The sequence below is a fragment of the Hirundo rustica genome, chromosome 8 (assembly GCF_015227805.2).
Source record: "Hirundo rustica isolate bHirRus1 chromosome 8, bHirRus1.pri.v3, whole genome shotgun sequence".
NCBI classification, from domain to species: domain Eukaryota; kingdom Metazoa; phylum Chordata; class Aves; order Passeriformes; family Hirundinidae; genus Hirundo; species Hirundo rustica.
Window position 1 is genome coordinate 3,512,087 of NC_053457.1, and position 22,408 is coordinate 3,534,494.

General features: G+C 46.5%; 1 protein-coding gene across 2 annotated transcripts in view; it reads left to right on the forward strand.

Moving 5' to 3' along the window:
* RNLS (renalase, FAD dependent amine oxidase) overlaps positions 1-22,408 on the forward strand; it is a 54,020-nt gene that overhangs the window by 19,855 nt on the left and 11,757 nt on the right. The window lies entirely within an intron of this gene.

Here is a 22,408-nt window from a genome sequence, read left to right on the forward strand (position 1 = left end):
AACCAGCATGGGGGATTAAGCATTCTGGAAGCTATGCAAAAGCTGGGGTTTTTTTTGGGGGGGGAGGATGGTGTTTGTTTGTTCGTGTTTTTTGTGGGTTGTTTTTTTGGGTTTTTTTCATGGTTTATTCAGGACTCTTAACTGCCCAAGAACCTCAAAATATCTTCTGTGAAGTTTCTTCTGATTTTAATTACCATTGGGTTATTTTTCATCATTTGTGGGGGGGAATATCAAGGGCAAATCCCATCTACTCTTTGCTAAATTTTATTCTGGCAATCCCAATATATGGAGCATGCTAGAGGTGACATTTTTAAAAATTTCGTGTTTTGATTTGGGAACTAATAGTACTTCTTTTTTTTTCTGCTGGGATGACTTTATTTGGTTATGTTGCTTTGAGTTTTTCTGTTCAGATAGGTAGTAAATTGCCTATTGCTTATCCCTGGCAGACCATTTGAAATGGAGTCCTGCCTTAAAACCCACACCCTTACAATAAACAGTGCTAATGACTTCTGCAGGAATGATGAGCAGGTAGAGTCCAGCTCAGTATTTTGAAGGTGAGCTCTACCTGCGGTTTTGCTTTTCAGTGAGGCTCTGTTTTCATCCTTTTATTCAAGGTGGTAAGGCGCAGCTGAAGGCTAAACCAGATGTGATTAGACCAGGCTTCAGCTTTAGGTAATTCTGAAGAGCATGCATGAAATTTTGGAGTGAATCCAGTGGGGCTGGGTGAACAATCCAGCGATCAGATCACATCAGGATGGAGCTTTCACTTTAGAAGCAGCTGAATAGCGGGGAGATCAGCATCATTTATTCATGCAGCCTTTAAACACAGGCCTGTTTGGGCCAGTAAAGAGAGCTCTGAGCTGCCTCACTGTCCCCTCCATCCTGTGTGCACAACTTGATATTAGCAACGTTTTCTGGGAGGGCAGGTCTTAAACTTAACTTTCAGCTGTTGGCAATACCATCAGTTGCGTGCAAAGAACTGTTCAGCAAAGCCTGTGATGTTCCAGGCAGAATCACCTTCCTACTGGTCAGGTTTTGGGGTTTTGGAGTCTTGTCCACAGTCACTTGGAAAGCTGTGTCTTAAATTCCTCCCTTTGAAATGAAAAGGAATTCTGTGAGCTGACAAGGTGGGGATCTGGGTCAAAGGCTGGAGTCTGTTTTGGAGACCCTTTTCCAGCCTAAATGATTCTGTGATTCTGAGCCTTCGAATTTGTTATTGGTTGAAATAGTTGAGGCTGTTTTGCTCCTGATGTCCCTCATGTAAATGTACAGTTTATAAGTCAGGGGCCAGAGTGACTCTTTTCACTAATTGAAACCAAGTGCAAGTCTTCATAGAAAATTTAAAATCGGATTTAGTCCCTCCCCAGCTTTCCTGGAGCCCTTCTAGGCACTGGCAGCGGCTCTGAGGTCTCCTGAAGCCTTCTCCAGGTGAACACCCCCAGCTCTTCCAGCCTGGATCTGTAGGAGAGGTGCATCACTGGGTGTTTATCAGAATGGCATTAGAAAATTTATCACTTTGTTTTCCTTAGGGGGTTTAAAACCTTTCCTTTGGAAGCTGTTTGTTAACTGCATCAGCTATAGATTAGCGATCTGTGTTTGTAACCTTTGTAACCACGGGGAAGGCTGGGATGCTGCGGGGGTTTTTCTCAAATATCCCAGAAAGGTGAACACTATGGGACAGAGGGATGAAATGAGCCCTGGCTCAGCTGAGTTCCCCCTGGGGGGGCTGCTCACTATACCACAGCCAGGGCCTTTCCCAAATCCTCCAATCTGACCACAAAATAAAAAATAAATTATAATCCCTTCCCAGTCAGGCTTCCAGGAAGCTTGGGGCAGCAGGATCACAGGGCTGCGCTGAGTCCCAGGTTTTGGAGGTGCAGATAAACCCAAATTCTCTCCGTGAGCTGCCTGGCTTTCACCTTTCCATTTCCACACGTTCCCATTTCCATTTGGCATTTGCATTTCCATGCTCCCCACTCGGAGCTCTCTGGAGGAAACGTTAGGGTGATGCTGCCATTCCTCCTTCCTTCCCTCACTTAACGAACTGGATTTATTTTCAACAGGAGTTGGGGTGGTTAAACAGCTATGTTTGCACTTCTCAGGAGCTTTTTTTTTTTTTTTTTCAAAACTATGGTCTTTCTTGTTCAGCATGAACACAGCTCACAGGCCTTAAATCTACTGCAGGGACCATGGAAGCTTGTTGAATGCATCACAACTTCACCACAAAGCAATCAGGCCCTTTCTGTTTTTCTGGCTGAAATGAGAGAAAATAATTCTGCGGAATTTGAACCGCAGTAGGGTTTTTTTTTTTCCATTTTCTCTTTCTGAGGTGCAGATATGTGTTTTGAGGGGGTGATCTGCACAACTTTTTGTGTTTATTTTCTCCTGGTTACGGTGGAGGAAGTTTGCAGTTCATGGGAATCCCGGGCTGAGCGAGCAAAGGGTGGGAATTGTCTGGCTACAGAGCTGCGTGAGGCTGGGATCTGTCACGCAGAAAAGGACGTGGAACGTCATAAACTCCAGCTTGGATTATTATTCCAGTCCACTAAGCTATTGCTCTCAAGACTCAGCAGTAATGAACCCATAATGTGTGGTTTTGGTTTATTAAAAATGTATGTGACTTTTTGAACTTTTAAATAACACGCACACACGCTCGACAAGTCTTTGCTGTACTATCACAATCTGGCCTCGTTGAGCTATTTATTGTTTGTCTGGCTGTGAATATGCTCTTTATGTGTGTTTAGTTCTTTCATGTTCCTTTAAAAGGAGCTCTCACTCAGAAGCTCACGAAGCACAGACATCAGTAGTTTAAAAGAATGACTGTCTGTCCCTGCAGTGCTTCCTTCCAGAAAAACTGAGAGTAATTATACATACAGCTCCTGTGGAATGAAAATTGGGCACTTGATGTTTAATAAACAGAGATTTGCTTATCATATAAAAGGTAGGAGACTGCTCAGTGTTTTCATTTTTACTCCTAAGTTGCCTGAGATTTGGAATTAGGGTTTTTCAAATACAGTTTTTATCTAGGCTGTGAAATGTCCTATTAAAATGTTCACTAATGTTTCTTTTCTAGAGATCCATTGGATAAACATGAGCAAATGTTTAGTTTTGTCTGTTTTTACAAGTGACTTTGATCATTTCACCATTCCTGCAGTTTTCCACTGAGCTAACTTTGTATCAGTCAAATTTCTTTCTAATTACAGAATTCTTTTCAAGGAAACATGCAAGACCTTCTTTTGTCTGTTGATTGTGTGGAGAATTGGAGAGAGAATAGGACACAGATGAAAAAAAAAAAGAAAGCATTCTTGGGCCAGGTAGATTTATTATTTGTATTTATCATAAAAATCTAACCGGACTTTTTGAGTGGCCTGATTGTGTGGGGCAGGCAGAAGAGCCACTTGGCTACCTCCACTCTGGCAAATCCACAAAGAATTGAAAGTGAAGCAAGCTGAGACCAGTTCAGTGCTGAGAGCGCATGCCTGGACAAGGTTATTTTTTCAGTTCTGTTCCCATTTTACACGCCAGGATTTGTCAGTGCGACGAGGAGATCTGGTATGTTCTTAAATATGATGTCACCAAGCCCAATGTGAATAAATACGTATTTCACCGCCAGACTTTGGGGGGGAAACTGATGAATGGAAAACGAAAATCTCATGGCTGGCTGAGGAGTTGGCTGTTCCAAACAAATAGAATTACTGCATTTTCTCAGTAAATCTTAATTGTTTGATCCTTGTTCTGTGCCTCTTGCTGTGTCATCTGATGAATGCCATGAATTAAATATAGTACATTCATTTAAACCACCCACAAATAGTCCTTCCTCCCTATCTCAGCCTAGCCAGCTTTAAAAATAAGTGCTATGTGCTTTTATTTACCACATCCTGCACCGCATGACACTTCCAAGGATGGAACCAAGGAGAGAACATAGCAGTGCTGTTCCATGATTGGAAATTAGATTACAGATTAGAAAGCCCAGAGGGACCACTCTGACCAGATAAAAGAGTCCCCTGGAGGCCATAAGACTGTTTTAATTGGGGCCAGTCTAGAAAGAAACATCCAATCTTGGCATAAACACTTTCAGTGATGGATGAGCCAAAGGATGCTTGGTACATTTTAGTGGGGATCGCTCTGGCGTGTGATTTTTTGGCTTTTGGGAAGAGCAGGGGGTTTCCCATTCCTTGCCTTCGATAGATTTATCTCTCCCTTTAAATCCTGCCTTGAAAGAAACCTAGATTTAGCTGGCCAGTAGGTCTTGCTAGGCTTGAAAAGTTCTCTATCAAATGTTTGCTTCCCAGCCTTACGCAATCCCTGTGGGATTAAGTTGTTCCTTGGCCTTCTCTGCGTGGGCTGGACGGAGCACAGTTCGTGAGCTTTTCATCTGCAGGCATGGTTTCCAAAACTCTCCATGTGTCCTGCCCAGGGCTCCTTGCACTGCGTTACTTTCACTGGACAAACCCAGATTTAAATCATATGAAGGTGTACTTTGTCTGCTTTTGCTGTTATATTATACCTACTGTCCTGCACATTCCTGATGGTTTTTGGGGGGAGGACCAAGTACGAAAAGCAGCTGGTAATGGGGTCATTTTCAGAATTAAGGGGAGACTTGTGCCTGCGTCGTACCCTGGAAATAAGAACGCAGAGAAAGCACCATCTGTTTGAAGAACCCTCAGCCTCTTCCTCCTCCCAGCAGGCTCCTGGCACAGCCAGCATTCCTTAAACCTGGAGGCAGAAGCCCCCTTTGCCCCCTCCTCCCCGGCAGTTTGCAGTGCCACTGAGGATGTGGCTGGAATCCCTGGCCTGGCCCTACAGGATCTTCCCACAGTTTCCCCAGGGACAGGCAAGTTCTTTTGCAATTAACGTAATGCACTGGGAAAGAATCCTGTTTGCCTCGGGATAAGGAACTGTGGGATTAAACCTAGGCACATGGTGCTGGAATGAAGGCTGCAGGAGGATGGGAAGGATGCAGAAGGATGTGTTCTGGGAACGTTCCTGCTTGCAGTAGGTGCCCTCGATGCCTTTTACACACAGTTTCTGAATTTCTTGGATAGAAGGATACTGAGGCGGTTTTTACATTGACCAGACTCTCTAAGTCCTGACCCATTTTACCAGCATATAACAAGTTCTTGTCATAAAGCATCATTTTGCTAAAAGCCTCCTTTTTTTTTTTTTTTTTTTTTTTTTTTTTTAACTGATGAGCAGGTGATTCTCTGATTTACTTTGGGTAAAAACCTGAGCTTTGAAGCTGCGTGCAAAACTGACTTCAGTGAGGCCAGGATTTTTTGATGAAAATTATGAAATATTGCTGATGCGGGATCTTAACCTTCACGAACTGTGCCGCAGATTTGAGCCAAAGCTGAGTTAAATCTCGGAGCTTTAAAGTCTGGTTTAAAGATCCCTTTTTAACTTTCCACAGCGAGCTGTGGTTCTGTGGTGTTGTAGGAGGTGTGTGCACGCTGGAGGTTGCACAGCCCCGCTGGGGACACCGGGTGCTGTTCCAGCGGGGTTTCCCGGTGATCCCATTCCCAGGGTGTCGCTGGCGAGGGTGGGATGGGAGGAAAGCCCTCCCTGCCCAGGTCAGCGGTGCCTGGTGTGCTCTGCAGAGCCCGTTTGTTGTGTAAGCAGCTCCACTGTTGTGGCGCCTACTTTAATTAAGGCTCTGACAGTATTTCCATAATAAACCATATTTTAAAAGGGTTTATTACTCAGCTGTAAAATCTGCTGCAGGCTGGGACTTGGACTAGGAAAGATTCATTCTTTAAATGTTTTCTGAACTTAAAAAGCTATTTTTTAAAAAGTGTGCCTGCACAGAAATCTTTCTTTGATCATATAGGCAAAATCGTTATTTATAAAAAGAGGAGTTTGCAGTCCTATAAACAATGCCTGTTGAAGTGGCTGGTGTTCACTGCATTGCTTAGGGTATTTTTAACCATGAAATATCCATTATGGTCACTCTGTAATTTCATGTAATTTGAATACTGATGTGTCTTACTGTCCCTGTGATGAAAAGTAAAAAGCTTCACTTAGGGCTGGGGCTTTGGTGCTTGATGGGTTTCAAACAGCATAAGGGAGAATTCCTGCCTGGTAATAACCTTCCTGTAAATCAGAACAAGTGTAGGAAGGGACAGCAAAACTGCAACTTCTCCACATGTTTAGGATACACTTGTCCTGCTGTGCTCTGTTTTCAGCCAGAGGCCAAAGTCAGAGTAACATTTTTTAATGAGGGAAGTGTATTATGTATGAACTAACAGAGCAGACTGGGACATGATTTTTGGAAAGAATTTTTTTTTCCAGATATTCCTTGTTATGTTGTGGTGGGGTTTTTTTGGGTGGTTGTTGTTGTTGTGTTGTTTTGTTTTGTTTTTTTGGTTTTTTCTGGCTTCTGGCAAGTCAGGTGAGAAAATCCCTGCGGTGTCCTGCAGAAGGGGCTGAGCTGTAATTGATTTTCCCTTCAGTAACTGGTTGTTCAGAGATTTCTGTAGGATCAGAACCTGTGCCAGGAGGATTTCAGCAGAATGCTCTGAAACACAACAAGGTTTTCCTGGTGTTTTTACTCCTCCAGAAGAAGTTTCCTATTTTGGGCTGGCTATTTAAGTTGAAAAGCTCTACTGTTACTTACTATGAATGTGATAACATTTAGCTGCTTATTCTGGATTATATTTAGACATACACAACTTGATCCATGGAAGAGACCTAATACCCTGGAAGCCTGGACCACTCACTTAATGGGTTTCTGTTGCCTTTGTGACAAGCCCAAGTTCCACAGAATGAAGGGATTTGTCGAAAATAAGTAGTTTCCAATCCTAGTGACTGAGAGTGAGGCTGCAAGAGTTTTTTGGGGCTGCAAAAACTCTGGCAGTTTTTGTCACAGAGCTTTGATTATATCATACAACTATTCAAAACTAGAAATACTGTTTTTGCAGCTACCATGATAGTATTTTTAATGTGGTTACAGTGGTATTCGTTTTATTCTGCAGCATCTGGGGGGATTTGGTTTTGGTTTGTTTTGTTTGGGTTTTTTTAATCCAGAGTTCAAGAGTCACCTTAAATTCTGAGCTGCTTTGACCATGTCTGGAAAATTAAATATTGTATTTTCCATGCTAGAGAGAGAAGTTGAAGAAATGAAAAAAAAAATCAGAAGGCTTAGTTTCAAAGCCTGACCTGGGAGCTAGAGAAGCTGAAGTTTGATGATCATGGAGTGGTTTGGGTTGGAAGGGACCTTAAAGCCCATCCAGTGATGGGCCCCACAGGCAGGGTCACCTTCCACTGTCCCAGGCTGCTCCAAGCCCCAATGTCCAGCCTGGCCTTGGGCACTGCCAGGGATCCAGGGGCAGCCACAGCTGCCAGGGCCTGCCCACCCTCCCAGGGAACAATTCCTGCCCAATATCCCATCCATCCCTGCCCTCTGGCAGGGGGAAGCCATTCCCTGTGTCCTGTCCCTCCATCCCTTGTAAAGAATCTCTCCTGTAGCTTCTTCAGGCCCTGGAAGGCCACAATGAGGTCACCCCAAAGCTTCTCCCCTCCAGGCTGAACAATGCCAGCTCTCCCAGCCTTTCCTCCCAGCAGAGCTGCTCCATCCCTCTGATCATCCTGGTGCCTCCCCTGGACTCTCTCCACCAGGTTCATGTGCTGCTGATGTAACAAAATCATCAGAGAATCACTGAGTTTGGAAAAGCCCTCTGAGATCATCGAGTCCAGCCCTTAGACTCAGCACTGCCCAGTCCAGCCCTGCCTCACATCCCGATGTTCTGTGCCTTCCCACAGGGAATGGGGGGCTGATCGGTTCTGCTGTGTCCCAGCAGTGACATTCAGCTCTCCTGCAGCAGATGGCAGTGCTCCAGTGTTCCCAGTGCTCCCCCCGGTGCTCCAGTGTTCCCGGTTCTCCTCCCAGTGCTCCCCCCGGTGCTCCCCCCAGTGCTCCCCGCAGTGCTCCAGTGTTCCCAGTGCTCCCCCCAGTGCTCCCCCCGGTGCTCCCCCCGGTGCTCCAGTGTTCCCAGTGCTCCAGTGTTCCCAGTGCTCCCCCCGGTGCTCCCCCCAGTGCTCCAGTGTTCCCAGTGCTCCCCCCAGTGCTCCCCCCGGTGCTCCCCCCGGTGCTCCAGTGTTCCCAGTGCTCCAGTGTTCCCAGTGCTGCCCCCGGTGCTCCCCCCAGTGCTCCAGTGTTCCCAGTGCTCCAGTGTTCCCAGTGCTCCCCCCAGTGCTCCCCCCGGTGCTCCCCCCGGTGCTCCAGTGTTCCCAGTGCTCCCCCCAGTGCTCCCCCCGGTGCTCCCCCCGGTGCTCCCAGTGCCTCCTGCACAGGCTGGCCTGCCTCCAGCTCTCCGTGCTGGCCCCAGCCTCAGCCCCCTGGCCAGGCCATCAGGGCTGTGATTTTGTCTGTGTGTACATCAGGGATGGATCTCTGTGTTTCCTGTCCCAGACTTTGCCATAGGAAGAATCAGAATTGCTGACAGGAGGTCAGGGAGTGTCACTGATCTACCTTAGATACAAGGCTGTAATTGAGGAAGCTGCATTTGGATCTGGGCTCACATCCAGGCTGCCACAGGAGAGAGAGGGTGCTTCTACTTCCTAATATCTAAAATACTTCCTAATATCTAATGTAAACCTAATATCTACTTTTAACCTTCCCTTCTTCACTTAAGGCCATTCCCCCTTGTCCTGTCACTCCATGCACATGGGAGAAGTCCTTTTGCAGCTCTCTTGGAGCCCCTCTGGGCTGCTGGTATGACAGGAGAGCTTTACACGGGTCTCACAAATGGTTTAAAATTTGAAAGATCGTTCAGTCAGTGTCTTTTTGCTGACGTGTCACAGGCCATCCCTTCCTTCACATTCTGGGTTGAGCCTGGTCTCTCGGATGACAATAAAGCATAGACAGTAGGTTCCCCTCTGGCACTTCAGCAGAGGAATTAATTCAGAATTTGGGATGGTTTGCAGAAACCATCAAAGATGAAACACCTGTTAGTTAACCACCTTCTTTTGAAAACTTTTCTTTCCAGTTCTTGCCTGTTGAAGTGTTTCTCTGGGGCTGCCTGATCCTCTTAGAGGCAGGAATTCTCTGTCTAGAGAAGTGCTGAGCCTTCTTAATTACCCCATCTCCCAGATTTTTTTTTTTTTTCCTCCAGTTCCTTTTTAAGGTCAAAATTTGTTATTTCAGGATGCATCTGATGAGTACTGTAAACAGAAATTTAAGCTCTCCTCCTCCTCGCTACTCCAGCTTCCTGTGTGGAAGGTGCAGATCGTGCCGGGCTGCCCACCAGGCAGACTTTGTGCCGTTAGCAAGTTTCCATTGCCATTCACTTTTCAGCGATCAAATTCTTTGTACGCTTTTAAACTTCTTACCAACCTCTGCAGGAGCCCACTGAAAATACCCACTGGCAGCTCTTCACCCATTTCATAGGATCAGGGAATCACAGAATGGTTTGGGTTGGAAGGGACCTTAAAAATCATCCCACTCCAACCCCCTGCCCTGGGGCACCTTCCACAAGACCCGGTTGCTCCAAGCCCTGTCCGAACTGGCCTTGAAAATTTCTGCCTTTTTTTGTATTTTTTGTGTATTTTAGCATCCCTCATCTCCTGAATAACTTTTCAGGTTGGGTTGTGTATTGTCTCAGCCTTCTCTGAAAAGGTGGAATGAACTCCGAGCTTGCTTGGGGCTGCTGGTGGTGCTGAGCACTCAGTTGCAGAATATAATAACTTCTAAAGGTACTTTTGGTAGAGGTCTGTTATGGTTCTGCAGTTCAGAAGAGTAAATAAAATACGCAGAGCAGATTTGGGAGGAGAACAGCAGCTCTCTGGATGATTATTTTCAGCAGTTGCAGTGGAAATCTTTAAAGAGACTTTCAGATATTTAGCACCGGCCAAGGCAGCTTTAATTCTTAAACCGCGTAATCGAAAATAAAATACCCTGCCAATTCAGTAAAAGGATTCATCCCATTGTCCCTCCTAAGTTTAGGGAGACAGAACATCTGGCATGGGAATGCACAGAACTGTCAGTCTCAGTTGTGGGCCTTCCTTCTGAGCTGCCTCTCTGAAAGCCTCAGTTCTGTGTTTCCCTCGTTTAGTTCAAGTTTCTCTTGATTCGTCTTTCACTTGCTTTTTGAAAGCTGGTTTTCCCTAAACGTTTTTTGTTTGTAAATCTGTTACCTCTACCGTATTTTCTGTTGTCTTTTCCTCCTGTCTTACTGCCTTGTATTTAATGTTATTTTTCCTCTGTACATATTGCCTTGCTTCTCATCTGCTCTTTTGCTTATTTCCCTGCTCCTTTATCCAGTCCCAGTTTATCCCTTTTCTCTACAGCCTATCCCTTTGTATCCACTTCAGATTCTTCTGTTTGCAGTGCTGGAACACATCAGAAATTATGTTTTCCCCTCTCCCTTGCCCTTTTAGTTACTGAAATATGCACATAAGAATTCAAATGGGCTTCTAAAAATAGTAAAAGGATAAAACTGTTTGTTTCAGCTTTTCAGTCTTTGCTTTATTAGAACTTCTGGGAGGAAGGGCCCAGAAAGTCTAGAACTAATTCAGCTGCAGGGAACAAAAAAAAAAGCAAAATAAAAACCCAGGAAGAAATATGGCCACAACTTACTTGATTAAAACCCACCCAGAATAATACAAAAGCCTGGAATCTCATGTGTGCTGTCTATGGATAGTGTCAGCTTGGTATGTGTAATCCTAAGTAGCATTTTATATCCTGGGTCTCTTTATTTCTGTGAGGAGGTTTATTGTGTTTTTCAGAGTTCTGGTGGCTCATATTAAACCCAGCAGAACTTGGTGTGGGTTTAAAAAGGAGTGGCTTGCCAGGGCCATTTTTAGAGAAGATGAGAGTCATGTAAATTGTAAAATATCTGATGGATGAGAATTTCTTCCTGCAGGAAACGTCTGTCCAGTTGTGAAGTCCTGGCATTTTCCGTTGTCCAATAGCTTCTCCTTCCCTAGCAAGAGGATTTGCTTTATAAAACTGCTTAGATAATTCTCAGATGAAGGTAAATGGATTTGATTTTTTTTATTATCATCCTGTACACAATATTATGAATGTTAAACTTTAAATTCCATCCAAATGTGGATCTGTAGATGTTTGTGACGTGATTAGAAAGCCCTGTGATGCTCCAGTGTTATGTAGCTTTATCTCAGGATGAGGATTCCTGAAACTGCGTGTCCCAGATTCTCCTGAACTAATTATTACAGTGCAGAAACCTAAAAATAAATGTTCTCATTAGATGCTAGGTTTTATAACAACTTTTCAGAAAAGTTGTATTTTCCTCTTGAAAGAATAAACTTTATGGCTTTATTTCCTTCCCCATAACCCCCTGAAGTACTGGTAAGGCAGACAGGCACATTTGCTGGCTGCTTTTATAAAGTGTTTGGGGTGAATTAAAGGCTGAGGCAGGAAGCTATTGGATGTGATTAGGCAAAAGGTGATAATCAGAAAACTCCTAGTGCCGGGTTAGTGGAGTTTTGTGTTTGCACAGGCGCAGTTGTGGTGGATTGTATTAACAAATATGTATTTTCTCTGGTGATGAGGAGGGAAATGAGTGTCTTTGCCTTGTGTTACCTCTCTAGCTTATCCCCTATTTTCTTCCCTTTAAACCTACTGCACCTCCCTGCTGCTTGTCTTACAGGTATTGACATGTATGGGTCTCTTGCCCTTGTCTTAGAGGGATGAGAACTTACCCGCTGAAATAATTTGTATGCCTTTGGAAACATTGGCTTGAAAACCTCATTGGGAGTTAAAATTACATTTAAATAGATTCAGTGTTTCAGCTTGTGATGGGAAGATTTCTCCCAACAGTAGAAAATCACAGACTTCCTCCAAATATAATTTTTTTTTTAAGCAAATATTTGTGTGTGATTTGTCATGAATTTTCTAGCACCATTGGCATGCCTCTGTGCTGGTGCCTCTCCTCCCTTTCTTGCTGGTAACTTTGTCATCCTGATCCTTTTGCCTTTTAGTCAGGTGTCCCATTCCAGAACAGGCGGTGACATGAGCAGTAGGATTTGATATTTCGTGAGTTTCCAGTTCACCTATCCAAGGGAGAGCACAGAAATTTATCAGATGGGGAAAAACATCTTCTTGCTGCAACTCTGCTCTCCTGAGGGGCTTCAGGATTGTCATTGAATCTCAGAATATTAAGGAGTTGGAAGGCACCTTAAAACTCATCCCATTCCACCCCCTGCCATGGGCAGGGACACCTTCCACTGTCCCAGGCTGCTCCAAGCCCCGATGTCCAGCCTGGCCTTGGACACTGCCAGGGATCCAGGGGCAGCCACAGCTGCTCTGGGCACCCTGTGCCAGGGCCTGCCCACCTTCAGAGCCTGCCCTGCCTACAATTGCCTCCCAATATTCCATCTATCGCTGCCCTCTGGCAGTGGGAAGCCATTCCCTGTGTCCTGGCACTCCATCTCTTGGAAAGAATCTCTCTCCATGCTTTTTGCTGACTCCTTCAGGCACTGCAAGGCCACCGTGAGGTCACCCTGAAGCTTCTCTTCTCCGGGCTGAACAATCCCAATTCTCTCAGCCTCTCATACTAAGACTGCCTTCAAACCCCTTTCTTCTTTGGGATTTGTTCTGTGCTGTATTTTTTTTTCCTTCTTTGCTTTCATACTGGTCCCTGCTTTCCTGTGGTGGAAGCAGGATAGATTGGGTAGCTGATAAGGTATTTCCTGTAAGGAATCGTCTCCATAAGGGAATCATTCTTTGCAGATTTAATGAAAGAATACCATACTGGATTAGATTTTTGTTTGTACCACCATGGCTTGCATCCCTTCGAGAAGTCAGGTGTCCATCTTACTTCAAGGTATTGCAAAATACCCATCAGCATGCACTGAGGTTCTGGTCAGGAGTGGGTGGAAGTGAGCAGAACTGGTAGAGGACCCATCTGAGGGAGGTAAAATACAGAGGCAGCTTCAGGCCAAAGCCCTGGGACGAAGAGAAGCAGACTGGAAGCATTTAAGCTAAATTGTGTGACAGATAGAAACTCGGAGTCATTAATAATATCAAGAAAGGGAGGCTGTTTATGATGAATTGAGAAAACAAAGCTTAACGCTGAGAATTAGCAGTAGAATAGACATCCAGAAATTCCCTACAGATGTGTAAGGTCATTTAGTTCCCCAGCAACCGTTTTTCTTAACTAAGTAAAGTAGCAGACAGATCCTTCATTACTTAACAAGGTCTTTCCTTACCAGTAGAAACCATATGGGAACCATAGCTGGACTGTCAGGGAGGAGGGGATGGCAGCAAACCACTTCTTGGCTGTGTCTCCCACCTCAGTTCTGCCATTCAGGGAGGAGTGTGATTGATAATTCCCACGCCATCAGGAGGAAGAACGTTAGAATTCGGTTTTAACACGAGCAGGCCCGTGCCTTGGGAAGGTGACTGTGGTGCAGGTCAGTGTGGGAGGAAAGGAGGTGGATCAGAAGCTCCTGTTCAGGTTCCTCCTGTTTGTGCATGCCCCTGGTGTGCCTGCAGCCCCAGCAGTGCATGCTCTGCTGTGCGCAGCATTCCAGAAGCTCCAGAGGTGCCCGTGGGGTGGATGGCCAGAGGCACGGGGTGACTTCTTGGCTCAGTGGCCTGGGATTCCTCAGCCTGGAAGAGACAGCTGCATTGTGTTAAGAATGTAAATCTCTCTTCCAGCACAGGCACTGGAAGGCCCAGGAAAGGCTGTTTGGAGTGACTCAGAAAATTTTAAAATGCGGAGGTCCGAGTAGAGGTAATACTGAAACTTACTAGTCTGGCCTGAATGGGGGGAAAAAATCCCCTAAAAGCCACCCCGAGGGGGTTCTTCTTAAAGTTGAATGCAATTTCTTTGACTTTTTATGTGCACAGCTCTACCCTGTATTCTGTCCTTCTGTATCCTCCTGGTAATGAACCAGATGCACTTTAAAAAGAGAAGAAAATATGTTAATATCCTAAGTGGAAATTTCCAGAGGCCAGCTGAATCCTTCCTCAATAATTAATGCCTGAAAGCATTTTCCTCCAGTTCTTATTTAAATGGAAATAGCTTTGGTGTCTGATATTGTGAAGCTGCACTGCACTGCCTGGTATTGCTTCACGGGGCTTGACGTGAGCTGGGAAGCAGGGAAGTGTTTCCAGGAGTGTGTCTTTACTGGGACCTTGTGGGACAATCCCACTTGTCGTGTCCCAGCCCTACAGGCCATTAGGGTCTTCCACGAGGAGCTGGAGCCCAGAAACCATAACATCAGGCAGATCTAATTCAATTTATTTATGTGTTTCTTCTGCCCCAGTCACAGCACGGAGCAATAATCCAACCTCTTACTTTGCTGCCTTGAAAAGCTTTTAATGCTATTTCAGCAACTGGTCTAATATTTGAAGAAAATAAATCCTCTTGGCTTTATTATTCAGCTCAATGCTGTGTACAGTAGGTGAATAAGTTATTTGCTAAACATTTTATGATGGTGATTATGTAAGCAATGAGCTTTTACGTTTTGGCACCAGAGAGTACCAGAACTGTGTGTAGCACTTTGTGACTTGATGTAGGAAGGAAGCTTGATTTGCAAATTAATCCAGTTTCATCTTCCTGCTGTGCCATGTCATTACAGGACTTAGAAGAGCTTCCTTCCTACATCAAGTTACAGAGTAACTTCTGCAAATTAATTTGCAAATTAATCCGGGGGAAATGTGACAATGAGCTTTATTTTTTATAGCCAGACTTTTCCAAGTCTCTTACCTCAAAGGTAAGGTCTTAAATCTATGTAGAGATCCCCAAATAAGTCAGATTTTCTTGAAGATGTCTTCAGTTTCAATCAACGTCAGTGCCAGCCACAGAAACTAGTGGGCTCTGTGAGAATAACACACTAAAAATGTGGTTTAGTATGGAAACTGGATTTGCAGTCCTGCTCATCAGAGTGATACAATGGCCTGCCGTATAGACAATCTACATCTCCCCCTAAATGCTTAAAAGCACGAACTGGAGTGTACACATGCATTTTATTTTTTATTTGGACTTTATTGACTAATTTCTCAGGGTTCTTTCTAAGTGAATCTAATTTCCAGGCGTGTCCAAAATCTCCTGGAAGATTCTGGGGATCTTAATTCCTTCCTTGCTGGAAGGAGTTACTCTGTGCTGGTGGTTCCACAGCCAAACAAAACTGGAAGAAATTTCCCAGCTGAAATGTGGGCATTTTGAACCAAGACAGGCTTGGCTTCCTTTCCCCAGGCAGGTTGTACTGTAACCACAGGAAGGGTTTGGATGGTAAAAGACACTCAGTTATTGTCTTCTCCTTTGGTTTTACTTGTTTACAAATGTCACATCCTGTTCTTCCCAGGGTAGAAGCTTAGCAGAGGTCCGTATTTTCAACTGTCATTAATTTTGGATCAAAACCATGGATGCAATAACCCATGGGGAGCTGCATTTCCTTGCTGTGGTGTGTGGGCATTGCACAACCAGATTTTGGGTTGAGAGTCAGCCTCTGCCCTCATAGCTCAGTCCTCCAAATAGCCGGGCTGAAAAGCTATTTTCTTCATTAATACAAATACAAGGAGGTGTGAATCTGTCGTCAGCGTGTGCATTAAACCCACCGGAGAGTGAGCACGCTGGCTGAAGGGAAGTGTGAAGCTCCTTGGCTGTGTGTATTCCAGGGTAAAAATAAACTATGGAATTGGGGATGGAGGATGGTGGTTTGCCAAATTTTAAAATGGAATTGTCTGTTAAAAGTAACAAAAAATATTATTGCTTTAGGTCAGAGTTGTTTGGGTTTTTTTCAAAAGCGTGGGTTGAACATTGAAGTGTTTGGCAAAGATGCCATGAGCATCTCCCCTGGTTCCTCATCCCTCCTCCTTCCTGCCCTTCCTCCAGGAGACAGGTGTGGGTGGCTCTCAGCCCTTGTGCCAGCTTTGCCCCCTGTTCTAGAAAAGCTGCAGTTCCATTTCTCTGTTGGTTCAGAAGTTGACTTGAACTTGTACGGTTGTGCGGGAGATTAACGGAAATGTTTCTTGTGAAAATGCAAGGGTTTGGTTTAATACTGAGTGAAATACAAGGAGGACAAGGAGCAGTGGCTGTAAACTTAAACACAGGAAGTTCCACCTCAACAGAAGGCAGAGCTTCTTTCCGTCAGGGTGGCAGAACACAGGAACAGCTGCCCAGGGAGGGTGTGGAATCTCTCCCTCCCTGGATTCATTCCATGCTCACCTGGAAGTGCTCCTGTGTCACCTGCTCCAGGTGACCCTGTCTTGGCTGGAGGTCGGACTGGATGATCTCCAGAGGTCACTTCAACCCCAACTCTACTGTGATTCTATGAATTCCTAACAATCTCATCAAGAGCAGCTGATGGACAGTTACTCAAGCTTAGTTCTCAAAACCAGAAACTTCATTAAAAACTTGCTTGTGCTGCCTTTTTCTCCCCCAGCATCTCTTTTCCACTTCACCATCTACATTTCTAAGCGTGCTTTTCCTTCGTGTGCCATAGACTTGTGACAACGAAGCTTTGTGCCGAGTGAACCAGGCCTGCTGTGATTTGAAGTAGTTATTTAGAACAGAGGTGAGGAACATGTTGGATCTGAGCAGGATTATTCCAGCAGTGGGAAGAACACCGCAACAATAACTGTGTTTAGCGGTGGTTTCAGTGCAGACACAGCCATGGCTGTGTCCACAGTTATGCTGCCTTTAAAAAAAACAAAAAACAAACTTCTGAGCTGTTTGATAAGGAAGCTGGACCTACAGCTGAAGCCTTTCTCATAACCTCTGCTCCCTCCCACGCAAAGCAGCAGCAGGAAGAGGCTGCATCTCGAAGCGGTCAGCGCGGTGGCAGAGGGCCAGTGGCATGGTCACTGTGGCCTGCAAGGCCTGTCCTTTGTCCCCACGCAGCTGGAGAGCCCAGGGCAGCAGCTCCTGACTCTGGAGAGCAGTGGAATAGGTCTCTGCCAGCCTGCTGGGGAAGAGGAGGTGACCACCCAAGGAGGCTTTGTCATGTGGAGGGCATGGTAATGTGCCCACCCTGAGTAAGTCACCTCCCGAGCAGAGCTGTAGCAGCTGTGACAATAAACTGTCCCTGCAGATATTATCTGAGCTTCCCATTCTGCTGAGTGAATCTCTTGAGATCCCTTAACTTGATACCTGAGCTGAAAATATCTTTGTAGCCGTTTTACCACAGTTTCCTTTTTAGCTTTTAGAACAGTGCTGGTCACTGGGCACTTAGAGATGTCCTGTCACCAGCAGCGTCTGAGTGATGCGTGTGGATTTGCTGCTGGTAAAATCATAAGCAAAGCAGTGTGAGGAAATCACAAAACCTTTTGGGGCATAAGGTCAGTGGTGGGGTTTTTGAGAGCATGGCTGTGAGAGAGGCAGGTGGTTACTGAAATACAGTATGGGAAAAAATGAAGAAGGTGAAGGATTTCAGCTTTCTGCAGGGTGGCTGGGCAGCGACAAAGTCTCAAAGTTCAAGCCAGGTTCTAATACTATTCCCATCAAAACAGAATTATTAGAATAAGAAGCTTACTGTAAAAGAAGTTAAGACAAGAAAGAGCAACTTTCTCCTAATGTAAAAAGTCCTGCATCCCCATATTTTGCTGTTTTAATAGCACTTTCATTCCTTAAAAGTACTGCCAAAGGGTTTGTTGGTTTTTTTTCTTACTGCTTTGGTGGCTGGTCATGTCTGTTTAGCTCTAGATTTATGGTCACTTTGGCAGTACCTTAAGTGATTTCGAACATACTAGGCAGTAGCTGCTGTGCACTAAAGCAGAAGATAGTTCTGGCTGTTTGTTACCCTTTTTTTGGAGCTGCTGATTTTCAGGATGCAAAATCCCCTCTGTCACTCGGCAAGAGTGGCTGGTGAAACAAAGTAAGGGTTTTTCCTCTCATCCCTGGAAGTCTTTCAAACCAGGACCTTCATTTCTTTGCCCAAATTTGCCCACACGCCCTTAGGCTCACGCAAGAGCTGGATCCAGGCATCCCCGCTGAGCTCTGACGCTGTGTGGTGACTTCATGGAGAGATGAGTCTCCACGAGCTTTTAGCAGTACTGGATTAGCAATAGTGAAACTTCCCGAAATAAGCCTTGTTTTCAATACATCTCACATTGCAGCATCTGTTTATTCCCTGCAGTCCTGACCTGGTTTCTCCTTGCCCCCAGCAGCCTGAGTCCTGCACTGACCCATTGTGGCTCTTGCCCATCTCTGCTTGCCCAAAAGTGAAGTTGGGAGCCCAGCCCTTGCTGGAGCCTCTGACAGCTGCCGCAAGCTGGTGGGGAGGGGTCCAGGTGTGTGCTCCTGGAGTGCCTCAGACTGCCAGAGGGCAGGGTTAGATGGGAGATTGGGCAGGAATTGTTCCCTGGGAGGGTGGGCAGGCCCTGGCACAGGGTGCCCAGAGCAGCTGTGGCTGCCCCTGGATCCCTGGCAGCGTCCAAGGCCTGATTGGACTTTGGAGCAGCCTGGGACAGTGGAAGGTGTCCCTGCCCACGGCAGGGGGCGGGAAGAGATGATTTTTAAGGTCCAACCCAAACCAGTCCATGATTCCATGATCTCTTCCTGCACTTTCTGGCAAAAGAGTAAAAGTCCAGGATTAGCCCTTGATCACTCCAGTCAGTTCCTGGCCGTCGGAGCAGCTGGGTTTATTTTTGCCTCCCTGGCTCTGTGATGGGAGGCTGGGCTCCCTCCTGCATGCCTGGATGGCGTGGTGCCCGTGCTCCCAGCTTGCCAGCTCCAGCCTTGGCTCTCCTCGGTCCTGCTGGCCCTAATGGGAGCTCTGGGTCCTCTCCTTCCCACAACACGAGTGAGGCAGAGAGGTGACATTAAAGCCCTGGAACGGCAGATAAAAGGCCCTGGCTGTATTTATTGAGTGTTACAGATAAGTAATCCACTCTGCTGTCAGTGTCTGCAGAAACAGCAAATAAAGTATACATGCCCCTTGCTTTGACGTGATGAAATCTCCAGAGGACGCTCACTTCAGTGGCGCTCGCAGTGCAGCTGTAGCTGAATCGTGCAGTGGAAAATAGAAGATTTTCATGTCTTCATGCATTGCTTTAAAAATATCACTGTGGCTGTATGCTGGGCAATTCCGTGTTCTGAAAGCTAGGGTTGTTTTGTTTTGGTTTTTTTTCCAAAATGTTATTAAAATCATCTTAACCGTTTTTGTTGGAAGGGGAAAAATTAATAGTTATTTTGTGGTTTCATACCCAGCGTTAAAACAACAGTCTGGTTTTCATTTAAACCAATAAAAGTATGGAAATTCAAAATGAAGGTTCTCTCCATGTCCTTAGATCAACTTGTTGGCCTTGCTGAAATGCATAATGGATGGAGCAGGGGGAAAACCTCAATCTTACAACTCTTAGCTTTGTTTTTCATGTAGCTCAGCTTTTTTTGTTGCTGGATTTCAAATTTGATGTCACTTTCTTGCCTGTCTTCTCAAGCTATAAAAACTTCCTTGATTTGGTAAATGTGCAGCTGCTTAGAACCCAGTGAACCACAGACTTTTTCTTTTTCTTTTTTTTTCAAACAACCTTAGCAGTAGTGAAGGAAATTAGTTTGCAAACACGCATCAGTAATGGAATTAATGCACTTTAAAATTTTGGGGTATAAAGCTGCCTGTTGGGGATGATGGGTTTTAGTCAGCTCTGGTTTATGGTGTGGTCAGAAAGAGACCAGAGGAGCAGCTGGGGCACAGAAAACCCCAGGCAGCCCCAGGAGAGCAGCCCTGGAATGGGGCCCTGAGTAGTGCGGGATCCCCATCCCTGAGGATCCCTGACATGGCCCCAGTGACCTGGAGCAGCTGCCCTGAGCCTCGCCAGGGGTCCAGGGCCTCCTGCTTCCAGTCTGCAGGTTCCCTCCCAGCTCTGGTTTAGCCAGGGACAGGGCAGGGCTGAGTCTGGAAGAACCTTTTTTCACAGAAGAGGGTGCTCAGGCCTTGGCAGGGGCTGCCCAGGGAGGTTTGCAGTGCCCATGCCTGGAGGTGTCCAAGGAAGGGCTGGAGGTGGCACTGAGTGCTCTGGGCTGGGGACAAGTTGGGCACAGCTTGGACTCCATGGGCTGGGAGGGCTTTTCCAGCCTCAGGGATCCTGGGATTCTGTGATTGTGTGAGCTCCTCAGTGTGTCTGGGACTCCCATCTCACTGGGTGAGGCAGCCTGTCACTGTCCCCAAAACACCTGCAGGCACTGGGCACTGCAAACAGGCTCAGCCTGGCTGTTACTCCATCTCCTCAAGGCTTGGGAAAGTCAGTTCTTCCCAAAGCTGTTCCTTCCCTGGCCGCTGTGACGGAGCTGCCCTGGCTATTTCCAGCCCTTTGATCTGGGAAGTCACAGCCTGGAGCTGCCTGCCTTCCCTCTTGTCCCCTCTCCTGGCCTGCTCAGCTGGGCTCGTGTCCTTCCTTCCTGCTCAGCATGTCACTGATTGCAGTGGATGTGGCATCGCTTTGTTTGCTCAGCCAGCATCCAACCCGATACGTTTCAATGCCGTTGCTGGAGCAAGTTGGGGTAGTACCAAACCTGCCGAATCCCTTTTTGCAGCTTTCCAGGGCGTAAAATCACTATTGTAATTTTCTTTATATTGTTGGGTAAATCTTCTTCCTCTGTGTTTTTTCTTAATGACTGTTTTAGCACTAGGTACTAGCACAGGAAGTTGTCCAGTATTTCATGGACCGCCTTCAAGGTGTGATGGAATGTCTTGCCAAGCCCTACCTCCACAAATTCCACAAAATCTCCTGCACTTCCCCCATCATTCCCTGGCCAAGCACCATGTGTAGGTGTCTTTTTACACCTGACAAAATCCCAGTTCACCCCCAATCACCTCTCTGCTGTCCAGCATCCAGCGCAGTGACCCCTAACGCCTTCTGAAGCTTTATAGCTGGTGGGGACAGGTCTGTAATGACATGGTAAGTCTCAAACAAGGTCCTTGAGAGCTAAATGGCCACCTCAGCTTTGGCAGCACTGAGTGTTGTGAAGGTTGTACCTGCTCAAGGGCTCCCTGTAATAAACCTGAAGCAGATTCCCACCCTGAGGAGCAGGGAAGCTCAGCGCCATCATGGGGAATTTGCTTCACAGGCTGGAGGAGGTCTTGTTTATTTTCCTTTCCCCAAGGGAAAAGGAGTAGCCAGAGTAACCTGGACAAAGGGTAGTGTTTTAGATGGGATGTTACAACTTTGTATTTGTTTGCTTGTTTATAGGAATTTTATATCCTTTTGAAGCACAGCGAGAATGTGCAATACGTGGTGATTGTTTGTGGTGGCTGTAAGAAGGGGCCTGGTGGGGATGGACGTCTGGGAGCCCAGCTGGGCACAGCCCCTTCCTGAGAGGGGACAGGGGGGTTCTGTGTGAGATCTGTCCCCTCTGCTGTGTTTAATGTGTTCAGCAGCAGCTCTATTCCCTGTCTAGGCTCCTGTGGTCTGCCAGGAGGAACTGGGACAAGCCCCTGGGAAATCATTGGAAAAGAGCCCTGGGATGGTTCTGGGTGCTGGCACCACGATAAGCTCATGGCTTATGGGGGAACTTGGCCTGGGAATGTTTCCAGCAGTGAGGGATGTTCGAGGTCCTCTCCTGCTGGCATCCCTTCCTCCAGGGCAGCCCTCCAGCCTGCCCCACAGCCCTGCTTAATCCCCTGCCTTCCTCTCCAAGCCACACCAGAAATCCCCCTGTCCTGAGGGCTGCAATTGCTGCAGGGAAGCTGTGGAAGAGGGGAAGGACATAGGAGGATGGAGGTGAGAGCCTGCAGGAGACTCGTGGAGCTGGGGCAGTCCTGCCAGTGCCAGGTCAGCCTTTGAACATTACAGAAAACTGGGATGGAAGCCAGAGCCCTGCCTGGAGCGTGCCAGGCTGCTCTGGACCTTTGGCGTGGAGCCCCAGGCACCCAGGAGCCCTGAGTCCCAGGGGAGGAAGAAAGCAGAGTGACCTTGGAGTAGATCCTTCTTGGAAAGATCTGAGTGCAGGGGTGAGAGGCAGCTGGACCGCTCAGCTCCTTCTTGGAGGAAGAACTGGAGAGAGAAAGGGAGCTTCTTCAAAGCCCTTTGTGCTCAGCCAGTCCTGCATCCTTCATCTGCCAGCTCCACCACCACCTACTGCCAGATGCTGTATTTCTCCTCTTTTCCTCTCCCCAGGTTTTGTAGCTTGGTCAGTGTTTCTTTCTGCTCTCCCCATTTCTCTGTTCCCCAGCGTATTTGTGGGGAAAATATGAAAAAAACTACTGCCCAAAAATTTTCAGGTTTTTTTATTTTGTCTTGGGGTCATTTCAGGGTTGGTTTCTGATGGGATTAGAGGCGGAATCCGACTTGTGATCCTCTGGTGTGCTGGGCATTAGGTCAGGCTGGTGGGGGAGACCCACCAGGAGCCTCAGCTTGGAGAGCTGGCAGGACACAGTCCTCTGCCATAAGTTTGGGATGGCCCTGCTGCGGCAGGGAGGTGGGGGCAGGTCAGCCTGGCCCGTTGTGGGATGAGCTGTTCCTTTCTTCACACAACATCAGCTGAGCTTTGTCTCTGCCTGTGCT